This window comes from Lissotriton vulgaris, chromosome 1_1, assembly GCF_964263255.1.
Source record: "Lissotriton vulgaris chromosome 1_1, aLisVul1.2, whole genome shotgun sequence".
NCBI lineage: Eukaryota > Metazoa > Chordata > Amphibia > Caudata > Salamandridae > Lissotriton > Lissotriton vulgaris.
In genome coordinates this window covers 40,609,224-40,617,729 of record NC_141685.1, presented here as the reverse complement: position 1 = coordinate 40,617,729, position 8,506 = coordinate 40,609,224, and the positions used below count along the sequence as shown (strand labels likewise).

At 43.4% G+C, this 8,506-nt stretch overlaps 1 pseudogene; it reads right to left on the bottom strand.

Moving 5' to 3' along the window:
* Positions 1-2,044: 2,044 nt before the first annotated feature.
* On the bottom strand, positions 2,045-3,528 carry LOC147737115 (uncharacterized; annotated as a pseudogene).
* Between the last annotated feature and the right edge of the window lie 4,978 nt (positions 3,529-8,506).

Below are 8,506 nucleotides of genomic sequence, written 5' to 3'. Positions count from 1 at the left end.
TGGTTCAATTACAGAAGCAATTAGACAAATACTGTAACTATATGCTTTCCCTGGGGCTAAAGGTAAATAAGACCAAGACCTTTGTTATGAAAACGGGGCCCAAGGTGACAAGCTCGAAGTATCTTACTATCGAGCATTCAAAATTAGAACGAGTCAGGGAATACCCTTATTTGGGTATATTAATAGATGACCAGCTAACGTGGAAAAGGGCACTGGTAACTAGAAAACTGCTATACCAGCGTGCTACATCTGCCCTAATTTCATTTTCTAGAAAACTGGGTAAGCCATCTCCCCCCGCACTACTTAAAATCCATCAAGCTAAGTGCCAGAGCATTGCTACATACAGGGCTGGCGTATGGGGTTATGTAAATACGGCCGAACTCCAAAAAATTCAAAATGGCTTTGCAAAATACCTGTTGGCCCTTCCCCAGAGTGCCCCCACATACGGATGCCATACTGAGCTTGGGATTGACTACCTAGCTGATTACATCAAATGTCAACCAATGCTCCTATGGCATCGTATCTGGTCTAAGCCTGAATGTCACCTTACTCGGGCCCTGATCTCGGATTGCCTGGGGCTGTCCTCTTGGAAAAAGATCCCATGGTTGGCTTACGTTGTCAACTTTTTGGAAGACCTGGATCTTAATCAATATGTAACAGAGCCGTCATTAATCAGTGAGCTAAGTAGGAAAACCTTTAAGTGCCATTGTCTTAACCATCTTAGGGAACTTCGTTTGAGCGGCGAATTACCCAAGCAATCAAATGCCCACGTTATGATGGTACAAGTTTCTCCAGGCTTACAGCCTTACCTCACTTATTATTTGACAAACTATGAAAAATACCTTATAACCAGGTTTCGCTTTAATTTGTTTTTCCGATTGATAACCTTCCCAAACCCATTAAATTGGTCCCACAACTTAGAGAAATGCCCATGCGATAAGGTCTCATCCCAATCCACCATGCATGTAGCTTTTTTCTGTTACTATTACGCCTTACCCCGCAAACGCTGGGTTTTGCCCGTGTTGCGTCAGATGGGGTTGAGGACCTGTCGACCAGCGCTTCTTGCATTGCAACAGCCAAATTCACAACACGAGGCTAAAATACTGGCAATGTATTTGAAATCATGTATAATAATACGTAAAACAATAAGGAACGAGGATCTAACACATTGAAACATTGTGCTGATAGTTGACTGAAAGTGTATTTTTCCCTTCTGTTATTTTTTCTGTAACGTTATAGGCTTTTTAAAAAAATTATACTGTAATATTGTAATAGCATTACTTGTTCCGCATTTATGTAAATATGTATTTTTAAATTATGATGTACTTTTTATGGTTAACTAATCGTCTAACCGAATAAAAGAATTTGAACTGAACTGAATGCCATTTTCACCCAATGGCCCTGTTGAGCATGAACCAGCAGGTCAAAGGATTATGCCTGTGGTGCAGCAGAAGCTCCGCCTATGTACAGCCTGTGATTTCTCCAACTCTGAACAGAGTTGAAGAACCGCTAGTTTGGTGAGGCGAGCACTGCTGAAAAACGACGGTGCTCTATCTCCAGCAAACACCAAATGACAACACTTGCGTCTTTGTGTGCATGTTATAGGATAATATGACTGAAACCTCTAGAAATATATCTAGGTTTATAAGTTTCTCCTTTATGGCCATGTCTGGTTTTCTGGTAAAAGGCTATAAATTGGATTTGATGTTTGATTGGATTCTAATCTCTTTTCTTTACACAATTCCGTCTGGAGCACGATCCCACTGTGTGTTGGATTCTGCAATGCTTCAATGTGTAAACTTTGCTGAAAAAATACTTCAGATAGTACAGAATTCTCACCAAATTTAGAGGACCAGAGCCTTGATACTGAATAACTGCATTTGCCTCCAGTGGCATACAGAACAACATTTTAAATCCTCTGCACTGTCTTTAAAGTAAAGGGTAGGCATGGACCTAAATGTCACCAGTCAATGAACCTGAACTATATTCCAAAGAGCAACCTGAAATCTTGTGATATAAATCGGATAGTTTATGCCAGGAACAACTGAAAAACCCTACGGTGAAAAAAAAAACTTTTGGAATTCTCTGTATCCAAAACAGAATAATATAACTAATCTTACAATGCATAAAAAAGTGAAAACAAGCCTATTTAAAGAAGCTTTCCTAGCCACCCAGAAAACTTTTGAGATTATCTCCGAACAGTGTGTATTCTTTCATGCTGAATGAGATTGCCTATGTGATTGAAGCTTTTCAGGCACCGTTAAGGCTCTTCTCCAGTGTGCGTTTTCTCATGTCGAATAAGACTGGATTTGAGACTGAAACATTTCTGGCACTCCGAGCAGTGATAAGGCTTTTCTTCAGTATGTGTTCTCTCATGTTGAGTGAGAATATATTTGCGAGTGAAAGTTTTCTGGCACTCCAAGCACTGATATGGCTTTTGTCCAGTGTGTGTTTTCTCATGTCGAATGAGACTAATTTTGAGACTGAAGCTTTTCTTGCACTCCGAGCACTGATACGGTTTTTGCCCAGTGTGTAGTCTTTCATGTTGAGTTAGACTGCCTTTGTGACTGAAGCTTTTCCGGCACTCCGAGCACTGATAAGGCTTTTCTCCAGTGTGTGTTCTCTCATGTTGAGTGAGATTGAATTTATGACTAAAACTTTTCTGGCACTCCGAGCACTGATATGGCTTTTGTCCAGTGTGTGTTTTCTCATGTCGAATGAAACTAATTTTGAGACTGAAGCTTTTCTGGCACTCCGAGCACTGATACGGTTTTTGCCCAGTGTGTATTCTTTCATGTTGAGTTAGTTTGGCTTTGCTAATGAAGCTTTTCCGGCACTCCGAGCACTGATAAGGCTTTTCTCCAGTGTGTGTTCTCTCATGTTTAGTGAGATTGAATTTAAGACTGAACCTTTTCTGGCACTCTGAGCACTGATATGGCTTTTGTCCATTGTGTGTTTTCTCATGTCGAATGAGACTAATTTTAAGACTGAAGCTTTTCTGGCACTCCGAGCACTGATACGGTTTTTGCTCAGTGTGTATTCTTTCATGTTGAGTTAGATTGGCTTTGATATTGAAGCTTTTCTGGCACTCCAAGCACTGATAAGGCTTTTCTCCGGCGTGTGTGTTCTCTCATGTTGAGTGAGATTGAATTTATGACTGAAACTTTTCTGGCACTCCGAGCACTGATACGGCTTTTCTCCAGTGTGTGTTTTCTCATGTCGTATGAGACTAATTTTGAGACTGAAGCTTTTCTGGCACTCTGAGCACTGATAAGGCTTTTCTCCAGTGTGTGTTCTCTCATGTTGAGTGACTTTGAACTTTTGACTGAAACTTTTCTGGCACTCCGAGCACTGATACGGCTTTTCTCCAGTGTGTCTTCTCTCATGTTGAGTAAGATTGAAGTCATGACTGAAACTTTTCTGGCACTTCGAGCACTGATAAGGTTTTTGACAAGTGTGTGCTCTCTCATGTTGAGTGAGATTGAATTTTTGAGTGAAACTTTTCTGGCATCTCATCTCAACAGGCATCTTTGCTTATTCATCCTTCAAATCTTCCTGGAGCATTCCTATTGCACTTTGGACGACGTCTCTAACAGGTTACAGTCTGATACAGTCTCCGGATGGATTCTTATCAGCAGTTACTCATTTTATGAGTCAAGCATTTCCCACATTAATTTAGGAGTTTTATAAAGCAGAGATAAGATGTTAGACTGGTGTTTAGTGTTTACAAGTGCTTTTGCATACAAGTTATGGCAAGACAAGAAAACACTAAGGATTACCATTAGCAAAATAAACATTTCCTTTTAACTTTGCTTTTCCTTGCAAATGGTATTAAGCACTGTGGCTTCTGAGACATGTTGTCCATTTCCTTTTGTGAGACAATCAACATTTATGATTCATTTCTACCACAACAGTGTGATGTATTTCAAATGTTTGCCTAAGTTTTAAATTAGTTTGATAAATAGAGATGGCGGCATAATCCTCCCTATATATTAGATATGGCACTTTAGTTGTATTATTTATTTATTTTATAGTTTGAAATGTCTCAATAATGTCAGATTGCTTAAAACATTGAGTGGCAGGATTAGAACAGTATATTTTGGACATTATCATAATGACAATAATTCAAGATAGCCTGAACAAAGTGGGTTTTAAGGGCTTCCGAAAACTGTACAGAGTATGTTGAGTTCAGATATACAGAGGCAAGGGAAGACGTGGATATTGCAAGAAAGATAGTTTTAAACTATTGTGGCATTAAAGTTTATTACTTCTAGCAGAGAGTATCTTTGGCTACTGAGTCCTATTTGAGTGTGTTCACTGTCTTGAAATCCAGGAAAGACATTTAACAAAGACTTTCGTTTACACCGTGTTTGTTCTCTCTTGTCTTTTAATAATCAGATGACTAAAATTTGTTCCCTCACTTTCAAGTAGTTCTAACAATGCTGCTGACATTTAAGCAAGGATATGTTTTAGCTCGTGGTCAGCTTCTCTAGGACCTTTCATCAGATTGAATTAACATCAATAGTTAACTTACTTTAATGAGCAGTGCATGGACCTCCTCTTATCTGCTTACATTTGCAAGTAATAAAATATCTTCTGGTAATGAAAATGTGTTTGCAATTAGTGCTTGCACTGGACCTACATTTGGGTTTGATTTACATTTAAGAAGCCATTCAATTCTGATAACTCACACTTGATTAATCCTTCTGAACTCTTTACTTTGAGGCTGTGTGAAGCACAATAAAATATTTGAATTAGAAAAATCAGCTTCAGGCTCAGTAGTTTTCTCTGTTCTCGGTTAGCTGCCACACTTGCTTTTAAAGTTTTTGCAAACTTAGAACTTCGGGTCATTTTCACTTTCCCAAAACAATCTTTCTTGTTCGTCTTCACCTTCTCAAAACAATCATTCTTGTTTGTGGAGGTTTTGCTGTTTGGTATTAAGTCACTATTTTGATTTCACAGTCCATTCTTTGCCACCCTGTAGAAATAAATTGAAATAGTTAATAAAAGCAAATTGGCAAAAAGAGATATTTATAAGCCAATTCAATTCATAGAGTTATCATTTTTAGAATGGAAGTAGAGAAGGTTTGAGCTGCTTTGCGGGGAGTTTGTAGTAACAGTGCAGAACAGCAGCAGGAGACCACTAGGACCAAGGCAGCAGGCACAAGGCGGCCACTGGTGCCCAGCTCCTGCAGTTGTTTAAGTAACGTCAGATCATGAATTGGTCTTTCCTGGGTATAGGGGCCTTGCAATCCCCGGAGTACTATTTACTACATTTGCATGGAAAATACAACATTTAGAGAAAAGGGAGGGGGATGCCGGGACGAGGATGAGGGGCTACATCTGTTTGTGTGGCCTTTGCCTAGAAGCACAAGTTACTTACCTTCGGTAATGATATATCTGTAAGAAACATTAGTAGTGATAGATTCCATACCTTATAATTACTCCCAGGCGTCAGACTGGATCCGATTTCGTCAGCAGTACTGCTGCGCGTCGGTAGGCGTCGTCGTGCGGCTCCGCGTACATAGTTGGCGTCGGGATGACGTCGCTTGAGCTACTAAGACACGCCAACGCACACTGACGTCAGTTCTGTACACGACTTTCTGAAATGACAATGTTTGGTACGATGATGAAAATGCCAAAAATCATTGCATTATAAAAGGAAACATATTTGAATGATACCGAATGAATTCAACAATAAATATGATTGAACAATGAAATGAACTTTCAGTGTGGAAGTCTTCTTATGTTATGGAGACGAAACTTTGAGTGCCTACGAAGGGATGGATCTAGAGTATCTTTAGACCCACAACTTAGCCATGAAACTAAGGCCCTGAAATGGATGACCTTAACCCTAAAAATCAGTTTGCAGAACGGGGAGGATGGGTGGGTGGTAAGGAATCTATCACTACTAATGTTTCATACAGATATATCGGTATCGAAGGTAAGTAACTTGTGCATCTGAAAGAAACACATAGTGATAGATTCCTTATCTAAGAATAGATGCCCCAGCAATACCAACCCCGGTGGTGGGTCTGCGAACCAAGATCACACCAGAAAGTCCTGGAGAACAGAACGGCCAAAGAAGCCGTCTCTACAGACTTGGCTGTCCAGGCAGTAGTGCTTGGTAAACGTGTGCAGCGAAGCTCACGTATCTGCCTGACAGATGTCCTGCAAGGGGACTCCTTGTCCCAGAGCAGTAGTGGCTGCTGTCACCCTGGTAGAGTGGGCGCACAACCACACCGGAGGCTCCTTTTTAGCCAAAGAGTAACAAGCATTTATGCACAGAACAACCCACTCAGAGATGGTCTATTTGTGCACAGCCCAACCTTTCTTGGCACCCATGTAGCCAACAAAGAGCTGGTCATCCACCCAGAACTTTTGTGCGTGGCTCAGATAGAAAGAGAGCGCACGTTTTGGGTCCAGATGATGGAGTCTTTCTTCTTATTTAGAGGGATTCGGAGGTTGAAAGAAGGTGGGCAAAGTGATGGTCTGCCCTATGTGAAAGGCAGTGACAATCTTTGGCAGAAAAGAAGGACGAGTCCTTAGAACAACTTTGTCCGGATAGACAGAGATAAAAGGAGGCTTAGAAGAAAGAGCCTGGAGCTCACTCTCTCTTCTGGCAGAGGTGATGACACCAGAAAAGCAGTGTTTAGAGTGAGAAGACGAAGACAGCCATTATGAAGTGGCTTAAAGGGAGCGCACATCAGAAAGGTAAGAACTAGATTCAAGTCCCACTGAGGCATCACGAAAGGAACAGGAATAAAGATGTGCGTGATGCCTTTCAAGAATCTATTTACAACAGGGGACTTGAAAAGGGAAGGCTGGTCTGGGAGCCTTAAAAAGGCGGTAATGGCCCAGAGTTATCCCATGATAGCGCCCAAAGCAGAGCCCTGCTAGGCCAAAGAGAGAAGAAAAAAAAAGGATGCCTTTGCTGTGCATCATGACACAAACCTATTCCACCTTCAGGCGTATACCGTCTTAGTGGAGGGATGCCTGGCTGCCAAAATAACATTACAGACTTCGGGGGCAGGCTGAAAGACGTCAACTGCCGCCGCTCATTCTCCACACAAAGAGGTGGAGGCTAGACAGGTTTGGGTGGAGGACTGTCCCCTGCTTCTGCGATCTTCGAGCCCAGTCTGGAGTCACAAGAATAACTTTGCCCGGTCGCGCCTGATCTTCAGCACTCTGGGCAGAAATGGTATAGGTGGAAAGGCATTCAACAGACCGCAACTCCACTCACAACAAAAAGCGTCGCCGAGCGAGTGCCGCCTTGGAAATTCCAACGCGCAAAACTGACATTGCACGTTCCCTTTGGTGGCTAATGGATCTAACCAAGGCTCTCCCCACTGCTGAAAGAGACCTTGCTCCATGTCCGAGTTTAGACGCCATTCATGATCTATCATGCACCGGCGGCTGAATTAGTCCGCCCTGCCTTTCAAGGAACCTGGCAGGTGTTGACCCATCAGGGACATGACCTGATGTTCCAGCCAAGCCCGGAGGCACAGAGCCTCTTGGCATAGGGTCCACGACCCCACACTGCCCTGTTTGTTGCCATACCACATGGCAGTGGTGTTGTCTGTGAACACCTGCACTCCTCTCCTCATGACATAAGGGAAAAATGCCTTCAGTGCAAGTCGGATCGTCCGAAGCTCCAGCAGGTTGATGTGGAGCCTGGACTTCTCTGGAGACCACAGGCCTCTGATCTCCGCCTCCCCATGTGACCGTTCCATCCCAGAAGGGAGGCATCTGTCACAACTGTATGTTCCGGTTGGGGATGGGAGAGGGATCTGCCATTGAGCCAATTGCGATTCGTGAGCCACCACTGCAATTGCTGTGCAGTGCCCTCAGAGATCTGGACGTGATCGGACAGGTTACACTGATGCTGTGCCCACTAGAACTTCAGGTCCCACTGCAGAGCCCGCATATGCCATCGGGCATGATCCACAAGCAGGATGCAGGAGGCCATCCAGCCCAGAAGCCGGAGGGTCATCCTGACCAAAACCCGGCAGGACAGAGGCTGAAAGATCAGAATCATACCCTGAATGTCCCAGACTCAGTGTTCGGGAGGATAAACTCGAAACCACGCCGAGTCCAGAACCGCTCAGATGAGGAGCTTCTGCGAGGGAACCAGGTGCGACTTGGGCACATTGATGGAAAACCCCAGCAAATGCAGAAGGTCAGCCATCGTCTGGAGTTGGAAGACAACTGCCTGGGCCAAGCCCACCTTTAACAACCAGTCGTCAAGATAGGGGAAGACTGAAACCCCTGATCTGCACAGATGAGCTGCGACCATTGTGATCACTTTCGTGAACACCCGAGGGGCACTGGTAATGCCAAAGGGCAGCACGGTGAACAGAAATTGCTCGTGGCCTACCGTGTCTGCCTTATTGCCAAAAAGGCGAATGCCAGAGCATGTCCATCAAGGTATTCTGGACATCTCCTGAAAAGCCAGTTGTCCTCAACCAGGCGTGGTGCCGAACCGCCACTGTCGTGGAAATCGACC